This window comes from Ambystoma mexicanum, chromosome 13, assembly GCF_040938575.1.
Source record: "Ambystoma mexicanum isolate Mex_15411 chromosome 13, UKY_AmexF1_1, whole genome shotgun sequence".
NCBI classification, from domain to species: Eukaryota; Metazoa; Chordata; class Amphibia; order Caudata; family Ambystomatidae; genus Ambystoma; species Ambystoma mexicanum.
In genome coordinates this window covers 573,055,294-573,075,831 of record NC_090938.1, presented here as the reverse complement: position 1 = coordinate 573,075,831, position 20,538 = coordinate 573,055,294, and positions in this window count along the sequence as shown.

Sequence of the window (20,538 nt, the reverse complement as noted above, 5' to 3'; positions counted from 1 at the left end):
TGAACCTGTGTTGTGCTATGTTGTCTTGCTTCCAAGACAAACACGTTGCCCTGAGCTATGCTTCCTCCCCATATGTATGGGTTTGGCTGAGGGACATACAGGCACCAGCATTGTCAAAGTGATTTATAGCTGCAATGTTAGCATATAATGTACAAGAGAAATCATAAAAATGATTTACTCTGCCAATGCTGGTTTATTTTGTGGGCACAAGCACCACATTGATTTATAGTGTGAATGCCGGAAACCATTGTGGGTACAGTATCATGAAAGTAATTTGAAGTGTCAGTGCTGGCACATATTGTGAGAAAAACATCCTAAAATGTATTTGCAGTGGGAATGCAGGCTTATATTGTTGGTACAGAAGCATGAAAATTATTCACAGTGACAATTCTGGCCTTTATTGTAGCACAATTTCACCAATGTGATTTACAGTGGGAAAGCTGGCATATACTGTGGGTGCAGAATCATAAAAGTGATTACGGTGCCAATGTTGGTATTTATTGTTTACATGATAGCAAAGTGATTTACAGTGGGAAGGCTGGCATACATTCTGTGTGCCCCATCATAAAAGTGTTTTAGAGTTTCAACGCTGGCATATATTGTACCTGCAGCAGCATTAAAGTGTTTTACAGTTGGAATTCTGACATATACTTTGTGTGTAGCATCATGAAAGTTAGTTACCATGGCAATACTGCCATATATTTTGGGCGCAACATCATGTAATCGATATGAAGTGGCAATGCTGGCATAGGTTGTAGGCACGGCATTGTGAGAATGTTTACAGTGTCAATGCTGGCATTTACTGTGGGCACAACATCAAAGTGCTGTCCAGTATGGCGCCTGCAACCAAGTAGAACTATCTAGCACTACGAAGGTATTCTCTCGCAATATAGATTTTTGTTCCTTGAGTTCTATGTGCAGACATAGGCACACAGGTATGGTATAACACCGACCACAGCTTAGACAACAGGGTTATAATGCCCTCTGTGTCTTCATTTCCTTACAGCTGAGACGGGTGAGGTGCGCTTTCCGTCCCTCTCAACTGTTGTCAATCAGCCGGGCAGTGTATGAAGAAAGGTGGATTTAGTCCACACGCCACCATCCTAAGGTGCTTTTCATATTCTCTAGAGGATCTTGCATCGAAATTGATCAATCTGATTGCACGGTTGGGTGGATCGCCCAGCCTCATGATGTGTTACCATTGTATCTCCCCATTACAATTAGGAATTCTTAATACTACAGGTTCCATTTACCCCCTCCCCCCCAAAAGCTTTACTTCTTGCAAGTTTTCTGAATACTGCAAAGTCCAGGTATGTTTACGACTTGTACAGTGTCGTGGATCAGTGATGGCCACCCGTCTTTAAGGTATCTGACATATAGTATTGGCACAATTGCATATTACAGATTCACAACCAAGGGGACTTCACAACCCTGTTGTGCAATTCAGCTTTTATCATGCTCATCCTCATCCCACTGAGATTGAGAGGGGTTTTCAATTTAAGGTCAGTAACTATTGGGCTGCTATGTCCTCCAAACAGGTTTTCCCCTGCTCCTTCAGAACCATTAAGGCCAATATTCGCTCCCTTGCCCCATGCACTTGCTGATTTCTGCAACCACTATTTTGAAACTGGATCTTTCTCCTCCTCCCTCAAGCACTCCTTTGTGCGCCCCCTCATGAAAAATACCTTTTGCAAACCTGTCTTGTTCAGCCAACTACCACCCCATATCTATCACCCAATTCCTTCAGAAACTCTTGGAGAAGCTAGTCTTCCCACAACTGACCCAGCACGCTGAACTTGTTGGTTGCCTCCATGACCATGAATCTGAATTCCAACTCTCCAGCTGTTATCATTCTACTTGATCTCTCCTCTGCATTTGATACAGTCAACCACTCCATCCTCATAAAACAACTCCACGATACCTTAGGTATCTCAGAGCGGGCACTGGACTGTCTGACCTCCTTAATCAGTGACCGTCCATCCCACCTTACTCTGGGCTCTGACTTCCCTCTGATCCTCTTCTTGCATCCTCCACCATTCCTGACTGGCTATCTACCATCAACTCCTGGTGTACTTCCAATGATGTCTGCCTCAATGGCAGCAAGACTGAGATCCTTCCTACTGGGACTCCTGCTCCCTCTTTCTGTCCCTCACTCTGGCCATCTTCCATAGGCTCTTCCCTTTCTCCTTCATCTGAAGCCAGAAATGTGGGAGTCATCTTTAATTCCTCTCTTTCCTTCATCCCTCACATTCAGGACCTTGCCAAGAAGTCCCACTTTCAACTCCACCTCCTCAAAGGAATTCTTCCTTTCCTCACTTTTCCCCAGAAGCTCAAAATCACTAGAGCTCTGGTTCTCTCTAGCCTAGACTACTGCAATAGCTGTTCCCTTAATCTACCCCCTTCTCTACAACCCCTGCAGCTAATCCAGAATAGGGCTGCAAGAGTTATCCTTGGCCTCAAGCCCAGGGTCCGCATATCTCCAGACCCAAACACTCCCCACTGGATGCCGGTTCCTGCAAGGATCAAATTCAAATCCCTCTGAATCATCCACAAGGCTGTCTGGGGGCGGGGACCACGCTATTTACAACTTCCTCTCACTAATATTCTCCCTCCAGATCGTTATGTTCCTCTGGCACCAGCTCTGTGTGTTAAGTGCTTTGCTAAACAGCGAGCTGGTGGCCAATCTCTTTACTCAGCAGGATACCACCTATGAAGCAGCCTCCTCCTTCCTCTTTGTCTTGAGCCAGATCTCCTAAAATGATGGAAGCTCCTCAAGCCTTTCCTTTTCACCTCCTCCTTCCTTTGCTCCCTCCTCTGCTAAATCCCACAGTTGCTGAGATTGGTGTCCAGGACCCTTATGTCTCCTCCTGGGTCCTGGCCTCCCACACCCAATCGCCTATAGCCTTCACCCCTCCTAGCACTTTGCCTTGGCACTCACTGGCCTATGTCACCATATGCATGCACTTACCTATTTATTGGTGGCTGACCACTACACCTTGACACTTACCGCTGTCCTAGCACATGCCTCTTGATACATCTAGCACTTACCAACCCAATCGCTCATCCCTTCTCTCTCTCTCTGCACTTGCACGTTCTGAATGCTCACAAGGCCTAGTAGGTGCACCTCTATCTTTCATTGCAATATTTGCTTTTCATTCCCATGTTCCCTCCCTGTTGCACTGTGGGCGCTTTGAAACACAATTTACTTGATGTATAAGCGCCTTACAAATGCGCAATAAAATAAATAAATATCCCCCCGGCAAGGGCACAATTTTGCTAGTCTTAGTTTCCACTAGTCCAAACTCGGGCACAACATTTGGAATCACCTCTTAGTCCCAGGTACCTCAAGAAGCCTCCAGGTGAACAGTCGTTTACCTCTTCACCACTGGCAAGTAAGTTCAGTGGTCTTTGGCGGACTTGCCACTCCCACCAGGTCTGGGTTTGGTTGCTACCGACTATCGTATTTTTGCTTTAGTATATTTCCCACTGGGGGTTTAATTCACCCTGGCCTTGTTCCACAGCACGCTCTCCACCTCTAGTCTGTCCTCTCCTTCCTTTTCCAAACTGTTTCTCTCTCTAAACTCTCTTCCTGGAATTATGTACGTGTACTAAGGGCATATTAAAAATCAGCATCTTGCAAACATCACTCTACTCTAAATTCTTTCACAATAGTTAATTAAACTGAGTGAGCCAAACATGTACATTTTCTGCAATATTAGTTTGATTCATGACTTAGGAAGCAATTCTGAGAGAGCAGGCAAACATGTTAGTTAAACATTAGGAAAGATAACTGCAGAGTATGTACAGATGACGGAAGAATAGATTTCTGAAATTAAATAAACCTATCATCTATAAGTGGCCCCTAATCGTATTACAGGGGAGGTACGTATGTGTCATATTCCGATCAAGCTTTAATGAAATGAACACTTAAAGGAATAGGAAAAACTACTCAGGAGTTTCTCTGTTAATTTGGTAATAATTGTTTGAAATACCATGAAATCTGCGAATAAGTAAAACAACACCAAAGCTGAGGCTGATAAAACCAAAACAAGCCTTCAAGATGAAAGATGTCAGCAGGTATCTGTGCCTTCATGAACAACTGTATATTGAATAAATTGCCTGCAAAGTCTATTAAAACAAGTAGTCTGAGATTTATACACAGAAGAAGGTCTAAGAAAATCAGAGCAGGATCAGGTGGGCATGGCATTGTAATAATTGTTTATCTAGGATTAAATAATTGTGATGCAGAAATTAATGTTGTCATTTTATCTTTATCATTTACCTAATCAATTGTATTTAGAAAAGTAATACAGAGATTTCATGAATATTTATTTTGCATGCCTTTTTAAGTCTAATTGAAATAATAACACTGAATGACATACCAGACTCTGATTAAAAAGGACACAATTCCGATGGAAACATTGCACTTAATAATCCGTCTGGACGAGCAGCAGAAGGGGGAAGGATCTTACTGCTGACCCAGCAACTGGGGTGAGCAGGAACACATCATTAAAAACAATGGGATCTCCCACAGGGCCACATGGTTTCTTTCTTGCCTACTCTGGCAAGGCCCAGTGATGGCCAGTGTTAGACAAATGTGCCTCGAAGCCTCCAGAAAATTCTCGAACCAAGGGAACCGTTTTTTGGACACTGAAAGAGTCTCCAGTGCTGCACCATTAATGAGTGACCTCGTGTAGGGGAGACTAGGGATTGTACACTGTATTTGCAGATCATAACTACATTCCCACAAAGGCAACGATTATCCAGACAGCCAGTAAAAACCAATATACAGCCGGAGCTATTTAATTAACCATTAACATGTCTAGAGCTTCACACATGATCTGTGAATGTGGAAATGGTGAGATTCAAAGAGAATACTTAGTCCGTAAGCATAGCACCGAAACATAGCGCCAGCACTGCTTGACCAGGCCTAGCAGACTGACGTGAGGTCCTGCAGCATCTTTACCCTTGAAGTTGCAGTTATCAGTATTCAGAACCTCTGGTTGGAGACTGGCTGTCCATGTTCAGGAATGTCGTGGAACAGGCCATTGATGGGTGACAAATTTAACGTAACTTATTTGCATTTTTTTGAAAGCGCTCACACAGCCTGCGGGCATCAAGGCACTGTTACAGGAATTGTTTGTTAGTTGCGTAATTGTTTTGTTTTTTGTTGGTCTTAGTTGCGTATTTATAATGCGCTTAAATACCCAGAGGTATCTAACTGCAGACCCAGGAATCGAACCTGTGTTGCTTTGTGTCATCCTGCTTCCAAGGCAAACACTTTGCCGCTGAGCTATCCTCCCGGGACGGATAACTCCTGGGAAATAACCTGTGTTTCAGTGCAAACAGCTTCATGAGAAGCTAGAGCAAAAAGGTTTTAGTTTGAGGAAGTGGGTGGATCCTCTCGTTCAGAAGCAACAGGAGTTGCAGGCCTCCTGGAATCAGACAACAATACTAGGCAGTAGGAGGGACCCAGACACGTTTTTGGGCCTGCAGTCAATGTTCTCAGGGACAGCGCTGATGACAGTGTGCCCAAGGCCAAAGCACAATTCCTTCATTGGATGATGGGTGAGTTGAAGGATTTAAGATGTGAAAATACCAGTTAAGACACGGTTTTTGGCTATTCCTGATGAGGGTGATATGAGAACCATGTCTGTGCCCTCACACCAAATGTATTTCTCGAATAGGTCCTTAAGATCCTTCTAAGCTTTGCTGTTAGAGTCCTCCACATCTTCATCTGTAACTTCCTGAATATCTGTCAGTCCTGCGCTGTTTAGAGTTCTTAGCAGTTTTTCTATGACTTCCCTCAGGTCCTACAGAGCTGTGATGTCAGAATCCTCAGCAGCTTCCTCTGCAACTTCCCAAGATCCTTCAGAGCTGTGCTGTCAGAGTCCTCAGCAGTTTCCCATGTGACTTCCCAAGATCCTACAAAGTTGCACTATCTGAATCCTGAGCAGCTTCCTCAGCAACAAGATGTGCTGTCAGAGTCCTCAGTAGATTCATCTGCAACTTCCCCAAGATCCTTCACAGCTGCATTGTCAGAGTCCTCAGCAGCTACCTCTGATACTTCCCTAAGATCCTTCAGAACTATGCTCACCTCAACAGCTTCCTCTGCAACCTCCCCAAGATGCTTCAGAGCTCTGCTGTCAGAGTCCACAACTGCTTCCTCTGCAACTTCCCAAGATCCTTCAGACCTGCTCTGTCATAGCCCTCAGCAGCTTCCTCTGCAAGTTCAATAAGATCCTTCAGAGCTGTGCTGTCAGAGTCCTCAGAAGTTCCCTATGTGACTTTCCCATTATCCTCAAAATTGCTCTTTCAAAGTCCTCAGCAGATTCCTATGCAACAATACAAGCTTCTTGGCTATTCCTGCTGATGGTTAGATGAGAACCATGTCTGTGCCCTCACACCGAAAGTATTTCTCAAATAGGTCTTCAGGAACCATCTAAGATATGCTGTCAGAGTCCTCGGCATCTTCATCTGCAACTTCCAGAAGATATGTCAGCTCTGCGCTGGTTAGAGTTCCTAGCAGTTTCCTCTGTGACTTCCTTAAGATCATATGGAGCTGTGGTGTCAGACTCCTCAGCAGCTTCTTGTGCAACTTCCCCAAGATCCTTCAGCACTGCACTGTCATAGCACCCAGAAGCTTCCTCTGAAACTTCCTGAAGATCCTTCAGAGCTGCACTGTCAGACTCCACAGCAGCTTCCTCTGCAATTACCCTAAGATTCTTCAGAGCTGTGGTGTAGGAATCCTCAACAGATTAATCTGCAATGAACTGCACTGTTAGAGTCCTCAGCAGCTTCCTCTGATACGTCCCTAAAATCCTTCAGAGCTAAACTGTCAGAATTCTCAGCAGCATCCTCTGCAACCTCGACAAGAAACTTCAGAGCTGTGCTGTCAGAGTCCTCAGCAGCTTCTTCTGCAACTTCCCCAAGATCCTTCCGAGTTGTGCTGTCAGACTTCTCAGCTTCATCTGCAATGAGCTGCACTATGAGTCCTTAGCAGCTTCCTCTGCAATTTCCCAAGATCTTTCAGACCTGCTCTGTCATAGTACTCAGCAGCTTCCTCTGCAACTTCTTTAAGATCCTTCAGAGTTGTGCTGTCAGAGTCCCCAGCAGCTTCCTCTGCACCAAGATGTGCTTAAATAGCCCTCTGAGGTGTCCTCAGCGACTTCCCTAAGATCCTTCAGATCTACACTGTCAGATACCTCAGCAGTTTCCTCTGCAACTTTCCCAAGAACGTTCAGAGTTGCACTGTCAGACTTCTCAGCAGCTTCTTCTGCAATGTCCTCAATATCCTTCAAAGCTGTGCTGTCAGAATGCTCAGCAGCTTCCTCTGCAACCTCACCAAGAAGCTTCAGAGCTCTGTGTAAAGGACTGGTAGGGGGTGGTCTGTACTTCTGCTCTCTATATGGTAGAGGGGAGGCACAGAGGACCCCAGCCTAGATTCTCTATTCGGTAGCTATGGTCGAGCAATCAAGGCCTAGCTTCTCAGGAGGTGATGCAGGCTGGTTCTTAAGTACAGTGTAGTCCCCCGCAGCTTCCTCTGCACCAAGATGTGCTTAAATAGCCCTCTGAGGTGTCCTCAGCGACTTCCCTAAGATCCTTCAGATCTACACTGTCAGATACCTCAGCAGTTTCCTCTGCAACTTTCCCAAGAACGTTCAGAGTTGCACTGTCAGACTACTTCTCAGTAGCTTCTTCTGCAATGTCCTCAATATCCTTCAAAGCTGTGCTGTCAGAATGCTCAGCAGCTTCCTTTGCAACCTCACCAAGAAGCTTCAGAGCTCTGTGTAAAGGACCGGTAGGGGGTGGTCTGTACTTCTGCTCTCTAGATGGTAGAGGGGAGGCACAGAGGACCCCAGCCTAGATTCTCTATTCGGTAGCTATGGTCGAGCAATCAAGGCCTAGTTTCTCAGGAGGTGATGCAGGCTGGTTCTTAAGTACAGTGTAGTCCCCCGCAGCTTCCTCTGCACCAAGATGTGCTTAAATAGCCCTCTGAGGTGTCCTCAGCGACTTCCCTAAGATCCTTCAGATCTACACTGTCAGATACCTCAGCAGTTTCCTCTGCAACTTTCCCAAGAACGTTCAGAGTTGCACTGTCAGACTACTTCTCAGCAGCTTCTTCTGCAATGTCCTCAATATCCTTCAAAGCTGTGCTGTCAGAATGCTCAGCAGCTTCCTCTGCAACCTCACCAAGAAGCTTCAGAGCTCTGTGTAAAGGACCGGTAGGGGGTGGTCTGTACTTCTGCTCTCTATATGGTAGAGGGGAGGCACAGAGGACCCCAGCCTAGATTCTCTGTTCGGTAGCTATGGTCGAGCAATCAAGGCCTAGCTTCTCAGGAGGTGATGCAGGCTGGTTCTTAAGTACAGTGTAGTCCCCAAGCCCCCACAAAGGAATGTCCACACACTGTATTGGTTAGACACAGTCTTTATATAATCAATATTCAAGGTTATGTACACTTATCATAATAACTCACTTTGTACTTAGGAAAATCAACAATGGCAAATATATACAATTCTAAAGTGGTACCACCCTTTGTATTAGATCTCATTAAAGTGCATCAACAATACTGTAACAATGTCACACAGATCAATAGAGTGAAACCAGCAATAGAGAGAGGAGAGAAAATAAGATGGTTGAGCAATGGGCAGAATACTGGCCCCTACCACTAGACACAGTTCTGTGTGGAGATCCCCCCACCTGGGAAACCTGTAAAATAAAGATATAGCACAAGCCCAGTCCATATATTGTTCTGCAAGTCTTATTCCCTCCTATAATGTTTTTACCCCCCCAATGTACCTGGTGGAGTCGAGTTCTTCGAAGAGGCGTCGACAGATCCTTCTTGAGCGACCCTCTTTCAAGCAAGAGTCACGGATCGTCGAGAGGCGTCGAGAAGCGTCGAGGAACTCGGCGTTCGGCGGCGGGGAATCGACGGCCCTTCTTGAATGCCTTCCCTTTCAAGCGGGAGACATGGGCATCGAACGTCCGTCGAGGAACTCGGCGTTCGGCGTCGGGGAATCGACAGCCCTTCTTGAATGCCTTCCCTTTCAAGCGGGAGACACGGGGCGTCGAACGTCCGACAACAAACAGGGTAGAACGGCGTCGATGAGGCGGCAGCTTCGATCCAAGCGGTGCTCGTCGACGACAGAGCGTTGGTGTCCTGCAAGGCAGAGGCATGCGGGGAACCTCGACGACAATTGTTCTGGACCGCAAAGATTCGTGAAGACGGGGGCCCAGCAAGGGCATCGAGTCGTTCGAGTCTTTGTAGTCTTCGGGTGGCGGGAAACCCACCGGCAGGTTTCTCCTCGGCGCGTTGGTCGTCCTCGACTTTCTCCGGCAGGATAAAGCGGTCGACGGTGCGGACGAGGGAGTCCTTCGATTCAAATGTTCTTAGGCAAGGAGCGGACGGCTCCGGTCGTCGGCGGTACGGCGTCAAGTGGTTCCCACGGCTGGGCAACACAACTTCGACGGGCCTCCAGCGGTTACACAGACCTGCGAACCCTGGTCGACGGCAATGGACTTCGACGGAGGCGATGTCCGGGTGCTTCACTTCGATCTCCTCGGCGGTCCCGTCTCAGGTCCGCAGCCTTTCGAGGGTCTGACTTCCAGGGCGCTTCGGCGAAGATGGAGCGGTGCTCGATGGTCCCCCGGAGCACGGGAAGAGGGCGCCTTACCAGGTCCTCTCTCGGGTCAGTCTTTGACGATTTCGGCAGCCTTCGGATCGGTCGAAGCAAATGCAGCAGTAAGCCTTCTTCTTCCAGCTGGACGTCGAGGATCAGCAGTTCCAGTTACTCTTAGAGTGGAGACTCAGCTCCAGAACGCTTCTGAACAATTACCAGTGGTGAGAGGTCCCCAGATATACTATTCTGTCTCTCATCCACACTGCTGGCACACACTCAGCAGCCAATCATACAGAAGGGCATTCATGCAGTCAGTCAGCCAATCAGGCACACAGTGCATTCAGGCCACACTCCTCCCTTTCAGACACTCACAACAAGGAATGTGGATTGGGACAAGTACCCAGCCATTCAACACTACACACTGCATTCAGGCCAGTTTCGGGCAGGGCTGTCTCAGTCTTTGTCTCTCATGCCAGAAACCAGACAACCACAACAAGGAGTGTATATTGGTCACACACTCCATTCACCCAGGTCCCACCCACAGGAGGTACCCACAACATAAAGTCACTGGGAAGGCTCCAGTCAGTCTAGTTGGGCCTTCACAACAACACCATATATGGAACTCCCACCCAACAGCCAGTCAGGGGGAAGGGACAGAGTCAGGGCTTCCCAGGACTTTGGGAACACAAGGTAACAGGCAATAGAAAGCAAGAGGCCACAGGGGCCATCTTGTTTCCTATCAGGAATCAACTGATCCCAATGGCAGGGCCTGGGTATCCCAAAATGGAGGACACCCAGAGCACCTGTCAAATTCAGCATGGAGCTGCCACCAGCCCATACCCTGCTCTGTGGGCCACCCTCTGGTGCCCAAAAACATACACTAGGGGCACAGGGTTGTACCCCTACCCATGGGTGCCATAAGGGTATCCCATGGGTCTGTTCACCAAACCAAAAGAGAGAGCTGCACTGCCAGGAGTCCCACATGGACTCCTGGGCAGAAAACACGACAGAACACACGATAAAAAGCAGTAAAGGACAAGGATTCAGAGGCCCTGTCCCTCGGATGCATTTCCAGCATCACAGTCGCCCCCCCCAGACTGAGGTGGAGGGTGTCTTATCTCCCACGGGATAGACACCCTCATCCAGACGGTCAACATACCTTCTGGAAAGGCCATCTGCATTATCATGACTCTTCCTTGGTCTGTGCTCTATGGTGAAGTCTAGCCCTTGCAGGCTAATGGACCACCTGAGCAATTTCGGATTCTCACCCTTCATTTGCATAAGCCACTTCAGGGGCTTATGATCTGTTTGGACCTTGAAGGTAGACCCCGTAAGGTAGGGCCTAAAACGCCTAAGGCTCCAAACTATGCTAAAACACTCCTTTTCAACAGTAGCCCACCTAAGTTCTCTACCCTTGAGTTGTCTACTGATGAATATGATAGGATGTTCTCTCCCTTTGTCATCTAACTGGGACAAGACAGCTCCAATTCCGGTTTCGCAGGCATCCGTCTGGACGATAAAGGGTCGGCTGTAGTCAGGCGCACACAACACAGGTGCCCTACACAGACTTTCTTTCAAGCCATCAAAGGCCCTCTGACAGTCTTCGGTCCAATTAACCTGCCTAGGCTGTTTGGGTGAAGTTAGAGCTGTCAGGGGTGCAGCTATGGTTCCATAGTCTGCCATGAAATTGCGATAGTACCCAGTGAGGCCCAAAAAGGCTCTCACCTGGGTTTGAGTAGTGGGAGTCTCCCAGTTCTGTACATCCTGTACTTTACTGGAGAGAGGTTGGATTTGACCCCCTCCTACCTCATGACCAAGATAGGTAACTTTCCCCTGAGCTATCTGGCACTTGGTGGCCTTGATAGTGAGGTTAGCCCTTTTCAAGGCCTGTAACACCTTATCCAGATGTGTCAAATGCTCTTCCCAGGTGGAACTGTAGAAGGCAATGTCGTCTAAGTAAGCCACACAAAAGGCTTCCAGCCCACTGAGCGCATGGTTGACCAATCTCTGGAAGGTGGCAGGGGCATTCTTCAACCCAAAAAGCATGACCCTAAACTGGTAGAGTCCCTCAGGTGTTGAGAAGGCCGTCTTTTCCTTGGCATGGTCCGTCAGAGCTATTTGCCAATAGCCTGAGGTAAGGTCAAAGGTGCTCACAAATTTGGCAGCACCTATGGTGTCCACGAGCTCATCAGCCCTGGGCAATGGGTGCGCGTCAGTTTTGGTGACGGCATTGACTCCTCGGTAGTCCACACAGAACCTCCAAACCTTGGTACCCGCCTGGGAACTTGCCTTGGGGACAAGGACCACTGGACTGGACCAGGGACTGGTTGAGGGTTCAATAACACCCAGATCCAACATCTTGGCGACCTCAGCCTGGATGTGGTTCTTGACGGTACCTGACATACAGTAGCACCTGCTTTTAACAGGCACACTGTCACCAGTGTCAATTTCATGCCTACACCATGGTGTAAGGCCTGGCGTCAGTGAAAACAGAGAGGCATACTGTTGGAGCAAAGCCCTGCAGGCCCTCTGTTGCTCTGTTGTCAAATCCGGAGAGAGATGTACTCCCTCTACTGAGCCATCCTGAGGGTTGCTATGCAGCAAATCAGGAAGGGGATCACTCTCATCCTCTTCTTGCCCTGAAGCTAGCAAGAGACATGAGACCTCTGCTCGCCGGTGGAAAGGCTTGAGCCGGTTGACATGGAATACCTGAGGGGCTACCCCAGAGGCTCCCATGTCAACCAGATAATTGACTTCGCCCATCTTGGAGATGATCCTGAAGGGTCCAGTCCACTTGTCTGCCAAAGCTCCAGGCTTGGTAGGCTCCATCACAAGGATTTCCTGTCCCGGAATCCAATCCACTTGCGAGGCTTTAAGGTCATGCCAGTACTTATTCAATTCCTGGCTGGCCTTGAGATTTGCTGTTGCCTGACCCATCATCTGTGTCATCCTCCGTCTGAGGCCTAACACATAGTCCCCCACTTGCTTGGCAGGATCTGGAGGGGTGGCTTCCAAGCCTTCTCTGATCAAGGCGAGGGGCCCCCTCACGGGATGTCCAAAGAGTAACTCAAAGGGGTTGAAACCAACACCCTCTTGAGGTACCTCTCTGTAAGCAAACAGCAGGCATGGCAGGAGGAGATCCCATTTCCTCCTTAGGGGTTCTTCCAAAGCCCCTAGCATGCCCTTGAGAGTTGTATTAAATCTCTCAACCAGACCATTGGTCTGGGGGTGTTAAGAGGTGGAGAACTTGTAGGTTACCCCCCACTCTTTCCACATGGTTTTCATGTAACTAGACATGAAGTTGGATCCTCGGTCAGAGACAACCTCCTTGGGGAATCCAACACGGGTGAAAATGCCCAGGAGAGCCCTGGCAACCACCTTGGCAGTAACAGTCCGAAGGGGTATTGCCTCAGGGTATCTGGTGGCATGATCTACCAGGACCAGGATGAACCGATGTCCACCTGAAGTGGGAGGGTCAAGAGGACCGACGATGTCGATGCCCACCCTCTCAAATGGTGTGCCAACCACTGGCAATGGCTGCAGTGGGGCAATGACACTGCCTCCAGTCTTGCCAGACAACTGACAAGTTGGGCAGGTCCTGCAGTGGGACTCCACCTCTACTCCCATCCGTGGCCAGTAGAAATGGGCAGAGAGCCTCTGCTTAGTCTTCTTGGTCCCAAGATGACCAGCCAAGGGCACCTCATGCGCCAACTGCAGTAGGAAGGGCCTGTAAACATGGGGTACCACCAACCTCTTGAGGGCACCAGGTTCAGGCTTAGTGGGCTCACTAACAAGGAGCTCACCCTCCCAATAAATCCGGAATGTCCTAGGCACTTCTCCTTCTGCCTGGGACAGGGCCTGTTTCCTCAGTCGCTCGAGAGAGTGGCACTCTCTCTGTCCCTTGCAGAAGTCTGCCCGGGAGGGTCCCCCTTCAGCTAAGAAGCATTGAAGGTCGGGATGATCCTCCGGGTTGAGAACCTCTCCCACAGGAGAGTCTTCTGTCTCTTCTCCCACAGGAGTTGAGTTTGGGTTTTCCACTGGACCCAGCCCGTCCGGAGCATGGATCCCAATGGGTGCTGTCGGAACAGCAGGAAGAGAAGGTGTTCCCTCCACAGAGGTGGCCTTCTTGGTCTTCCTTCTTCTTGCCTTAGGCCTCACCTTTGGCTCGGGTATCTGACTCACAGCCAGACCCGGTGTCAACTGTGATCTAGTGACTGCAGCAGCAGTCATGGGAAGACCATCCGAGATCAACCCCAACTCTACTAGATCATTTCCTAACAGAATGTTAGCAGGGACATTGTCCTGAACCAGGACAGGAAGCTTTGCTGTCTTGTCTCCAATCATGAGTGTGACTAAGGCTACAGCCGATAATTTGGGAGGCCCACCAGCTAACCTGGTGGTTCTCAGAGGAGCACCTACATAGTCCTCTGGCTTGAGCAGGGTCCTGTCCACCACTATCATGCTTGCCCCAGTGTCTCTCAAACCAGTAGAAGGCTGGCCATTCAAGAGGACACTTCTCAAAAACCTATGGGTGTTCTGTGGGATAGTCGCCAGTACTTCTGCATACTGGTCCCAGGCCCCAAGGGACACTAAGGAAATCTCTACCGGAGCACCAAATGTGATCCCGGTAGAGGAGGGGAGGACAATGGCCTCCACCTCAGACACGGGGTAAGGGTAGGTCAGGCTGACAGCCTGTACTCCAAGTGCCTTACCTTTACACTTGGAGTCACCCCTTCTGTGACCCAGAGCCCCACAGTCCCAACAAGTGCCAGGAGTGCAGGGTACGGTACTGGAACCACTGGGAGCCTGCTTTGCAGCAGGTGGACCACTACTCTTATTCCCACCCACAGATGACTTACCCCCACTAGATTTTTGGGTCTTGGGAGAGGAAGGTTTAGGTTTACCCGACTGTGACTGCTTGTGAGACTCCTCAGCTTTCTGGGAGGCCCCCTTTTCTTTGTCCTTGTCCTTCCCACTGGAGTCCTTAGGGGACACCCGGTGGGAGACCCACTTGTCAGCCAACCTAGCCAGCTTAAAGGGGTCCAAAATGTTCTGGTCAGCCACATACTGACGCAGCTCTGGTGAACAGGCTTCAAAAAAATGCTCAAAAAACAAGAGGTGGGACAATTCAACAAAAGTCTTCACCTTGTATCCATCAATCCACCCCATCATGTTCATGTGCGCAGCACTCACTCAGTCAACCCAAGACACATTCTCTCTTTTCTTAAAATCCCTGAACCTTTTAAGGTATTGGGTAGGTGTCTTGCCAAACTTGGCAATCAAAGCAGACTTCATACACTCATACTGACCCCTTTCTTCCACACTCAGCTTCAGAATACAGTCATATCCAGTTTGAGGCACTCTGCTTAACAAACACTTAGCCCAATCTCTTTTATCAACATCATGAATCGCACAAGCCATTTCAAACGCTTCAGTCTATTGGAGGATATCTGAACCCTCCACAAATACACCAACCAATCATAAACTTGGTGGCTGGGGACCTGACACTCTCACTGGTTTTAGCTGAAGCCTCCACTCTAGCTTTCTCTAGCTGGATTCTCTGACATTCAGTGTCCTGGCTCTTGAGTTCAAGGTCCTTATTTCTGAGTTCAAGATCCCTATTCTTGAGCTCCACTTGTTGAGCCAACTCCTCTTTCTTAAGTTCAGCATCTATTTCCAACTTGCGGTATTCAAAGGCCAATTTCATCCTTAATAACTCAAGCTCCAAGGAATTGCTGGGGTTTGGAACAGAGGCAGCAGGAATGGCGGCATTCCCAGAAACAGTTTCAGCAGAAACCCCAGGGGCAGAGTCCTCATTGGTTGCATTCCCCCCCTCATCAAGAGTTTCACCATCAGTCTGGTAGTCCACCAGGGCAGCTATCAGCTCAGCCCTAGACTTATCCACAAAGTCTAACTCCCTGGCTTCACAAGCACTCTGGAGAGCCTCCAAGCTCATCCGAGTCAATTTGCCATTTGCAATAGACTCCATTGTTTGTAATGCAGTTATCTTGTACACAACTAAACCTTAATTTAATAAAGTGCAGATATCTTTTGTAAGTGGCACGGTTATACACTGATTCTTAAAACCATAAGCATCCCACCGCTGCCACCAGCTGTAAAGGACCGGTAGGGGGTGGTCTGTACTTCTGCTCTCTATATGGTAGAGGGGAGGCACAGAGGACCCCAGCCTAGATTCTCTATTCGGTAGCTATGGTCGAGCAATCAAGGCCTAGCTTCTCAGGAGGTGATGTAGGCTGGTTCTTAAGTACAGTGTAGTCCCCAAGCCCCCACAAAGGAATGTCCACACACTGTATTGCTTAGACACAGTTTTTATATAATCTATATTCAAGGTTATGTACACTTATCATAATAACTCACTTTGTACTTAGGAAAATCAACAATGGCAAATATATACAATTCTAAAGTGGTACCACCCTTTGTATTAGATCTCATTAAAGTGCATCAACAATACTGTAACAATGTCACACAGATCAATAGAGTGAAACCAGCAATAGAGAGAGGAGAGAAAATAAGATGGTTGAGCAATGGGCAGAATACCGGCCCCTACCACTAGACACAGTTCTGTGTGGAGATCCCCCCACCTGGGAAACCTGTAAAATAAAGATATAGCACAAGCCCAGTCCATATATTGTTCTGCAAGTCTTATTCCCTCCTATAATGTTTTTACCCCCCCAATGTACCTGGTGGAGTCGAGTTCTTCGAAGAGGCGTCAACAGATCCTTCTTGAGCGACCCCCTTCCAAGCGGGAGTCACGGATCGTCGAGAGGCGTCGAGAAGCGTCGAGGAACTCGGCGTTCGGCGGCGGGGAATCAACGGCCCTTCTTGAATGCCTTCCCTTTCAAGCGGGAGACACGGGGCGTCGAACGTCCGTCGAGGAACTCGGCGTTCGGCGTCGGGGAATCGACGGCCCTTCTTGAATGCCTTCCCTTTCAAGCGGGAGACACGGGGCGTCGAACGTCCGACAACAAACAGGGTAGAACGGCGTCGATGAGGCGGCAGCTTCGATCCAAGCGGTGCTCGTCGACGACGGAGCGTTGGCGTCCTGCAAGGGAGAGGCATGCGGGGAACCTCGACGACAATTGTTCTGGACCGCAAAGATTCGTGAAGACGGGGGCCCAGCAAGGGCATCGAGTCGTTCGAGTCTTTGTAGTCTTCAGGTGGCGGGAAACCCACCGGCAGGTTTCTCCTCGGCGCGTTGGTCGTCCTCGACTTTCTCCGGCAGGATAAAGCGGTCGACAGTGCGGACGAGGGAGTCCTTCGATTCAAATGTTCTTAGGCAAGGAGCGGACGGCTCCGGTCATCGGCGGTACGGCGTCAAGTGGTTCCCACGGCTGGGCAACACAACTTCAACGGGCCTCCAGCGGTTACACAGACCTGCGAACCCTGGTCGACGGCAATGGACTTCGACGGCGGCGATGTCCGGGTGCTTCACTTCGATCTCCTCGGCGGTCCCGTCTCGGGTCGGCAGCCTTTCGAGGGTCTGACTTCCAGGGCGCTTCGGCGAAGATGGAGCGGTGCTCGATGGTCCCTCGGAGCACGGGAAGAGGGCGCCTTACCAGGTCCTCTCTCGGGTCAGTCTTCGACGATTTCGGCAGCCTTCGGATCGGTCGAAGCAAATGCAGCAGCAAGTCTTCTTCTTCCAGCTGGACGTTGAGGATCAGCAGTTCCAGTTACTCTTAGAGTGGAGACTCAGCTCCAGAACGCTTCTGAACAATTACCAGTGGTGAGAGGTCCCCAGATATACTATTCTGTCTCTCATCCACACTGCTGGCACATACTCAGCAGCCAATCATACAGAAGGGCATTCATGCAGTCAGTCAGCCAATCAGGCACACAGTGCATTCAGGCCACACTCCTCCCTTTCAGACACTCACAACAAGGAATGTGGATTGGGACAAGTACCCAGCCATTCAACACTACACACTGCATTCAGGCCAGTTTCGGGCAGGGCTGTCTCAGTCTTTGTCTCTCATGCCAGAAACCAGACAACCACAACAAGGAGTGTATATTGGTCACACACTCCATTCACCCAGGTCCCACCCACAGGAGGTACCCACAACATACAGTCACTGGGAAGGCTCCAGTCAGTCTAGCTGGGCCTTCACAACAACACCATATATGGAACTCCCACCCAACAGCCAGTCAGGGGGAAGGGACAGAGTCAGGGCTTCCCAGGACTTTGGGAACACAAGGTAACAGGCAATAGAAAGCAAGAGGCCACAGGGGCCATCTTGTTTCCTATCAGGAATCAACTGATCCCAATGGCAGGGCCTGGGTATCCCAAAATGGAGGACACCCAGAGCACCTGTCAAATTCAGCATGGAGCTGCCACCAGCCCATACCCTGCTCTGTGGGCCACCCACAGGTGCCCAAAAACATACACTAGGGGCACAGGGTTGTACCCCTACCCATGGGTCTGTTCACCAAACCAAAAGAGAGAGCTGCACTGCCATGAGTCCCACATGGACTCCTGGGCAGAAAACACGACAGAACACACGATAAAAAGCAGTAAAGGACAAGGATTCAGAGGCCCTGTCCCTCGGATGCATTTCCAGCATCACACTCTGCTCTTAGGTTACCTCAGCAGCTTCCTCTGTAACCTCTGTAAGACTCTTCTGAGTTGTGCTGTTAGCCTCCACAGCAGCTTCCTCTGCATTTTCCCAAGATCCTTCAGAGCTGTGGTGTCAAAATCCTCACCAGATTCATCTGCAATGAGCTGTGCTGTCAAAGTCCTCAGAAGCTTCCTCTGTAACTTCCCAAGATCCTTCAGATCTGCTCTGTCATAGTGCTCCGCTGCTTCCTCAAGATTTGTCAGAGCTGTGCTATCAGAGTCCTCAGCAGTTTCCTATGTGACTTCCACAGGATCTTACAAAGTTGCTCTGTCAGAATCCTCAGCAGCTTCCTCTGCAACAAGATGTGCTCTCAGAGTCCTCAGAAGCTTATTTTGCAACTTCCCTAAGATCCTTCAGAGCTGCACTGTCATAGCCCTCAGCAGCTTCCTCTTCACCTTCCCTAAGATCCTTCACAATTGCACTGTCAGATGTCTCAGCTGCTTCTTCTGCAACTTCCTCAATATCCTTCAGAGCTGCACTGTCAGTATCCTCAGCAGCTTCCTCTGCAACCTCACCAAAAAGCTTCAGAGCTGCGGTATCAGTCTCCTCTGCAGCTATCCCTGCAACTTCCCTAAGATCCTTCAGAGCTGCTCTGTCAGACTCCACAGCAGCTTCCTCTGCAATTACCCTAAGATTCTTCAGAGCTGTGGTGTAGGAATCCTCAACAGATTAATCTGCAATGAGCTGCACTGTTAGAGTCCTCAACAGCTTCCTCTGAAACTGCCCAAGACTCATCAGACCTGCTCTGTCATAGCACTTAGCATCTTCCACTACAACTTCCTTAAGATCCTTCAGAGGTGTGCTATCAGAGTCCTCAGCAGTTTCCTATATAACTTCCTCAGGATCGGGGAAAATGGCTCGGTCAGAACCCTTAGCAGCTTCCTCTGCAACAAGATGCACTGTAAGAGGCCTCAGTAGTTTCTTCTGCAACTTCCCTAAAATCCTTCACGGCTGCACTGTCAGAGTCCTCAGAACCCTCCTCTGCAACTTCCACAAGATCCTTCATACCTGCCCTGTCAGAGTACTCAACAGCTTCCTCTGCAACTTCCTTAAGATCCTCCGGAGCTGTTCTGTCAGAGTGCTCAGAAGCTTCCTCTGCAACTTTACCAAGAACTTTCAGAGCTGCACTGTTAGGGTCCTTAGCAGCTTCCTCTGATACTTTCCTAAGATTCTTCAGAGCTATGCTGTCAGACAACTCAGTAGCTTCATTTACAACCTCCCCAAGATGTTTCAGAGCTGCACTGTCAGAGTCCTCTGCATCTTCCTTTGCAACTTTCCCAATATCCTTCGAGCTGCCCTGTCAGAATCCTCAGCACCTTCCTCTGCAACCTTGCGAAGAAGCTTCAGATCTATGCTATCAGTCTCCTCAGCAGCTTCCTCTGCAACTTCCCTAAGATACCTCAGAGCTGTGGTGCCAGAGTTCTCAGCATTTTCCTGTGTGACTTCTACAGGATCCTACAAAATTGTGCTGTCAGTATCCTAAACAGCTCCTTCTGCAACAGGTTGCGCTGTCAGAGTCCTCAGGACCACAGTTCGTGCTACACAATCACTGTTCAGCCGAGTACCCAAGGCCCAACAAACCCTCCTTGGTAAAAGACGGAGGACTCAGCCAAGGACAAGTTAGAACTGTCCTTTATTTTCCATAACAGACAGGGATCATACAGGAAATAATCAAGCTTTTCTGTCTGCAATTGGTGAGGATTTATTCTGCTATTTCACTGGTGGCTCCAGGATTGTTATGCTAATCTCTGACCTTGGCTGCGAGCACCAGCCCTGGAAAGTGTACTGCAAAATCTGTTTTCTTTCATCCCTTAGTATGAGGCCTGTGGCTTTATGAAATTCTACTAGTCATGCTATGATTTCTATATTATATTATTTTCCTTATGGGTTAGTGGTACTTGGTTCTTTTTTTGGTACCTTATACAACTCTGTAGTTCCATATGGTTAGTTGAAATAACTGCAAACAAAAAGTCTTCTGTCTCTCTTCAAACAGATAAAGTCCCTAATTGCAATAGCTCCATGTCACCACTGGATTCTTCTTTATCCAATAAGTTGGCGCCTTGTAATGTAATTCCTGTGGATGCGACCGCTGGTGGCCCCATGCATGCTAATTCTTGGGATGGAGCGAAACGAAACACAGAATTAGAGGCTGGCAATTCCTCTGGTCGCGACCTGCTTGTACTCCCTCGGCAAGGGGAAATGCCAGTTGATGATCCTAGGGTTGCCGATAGGACAACTAACGACATCAGGGACTCGAGTATCAGTCCGGTTTGCTTCAAGGATG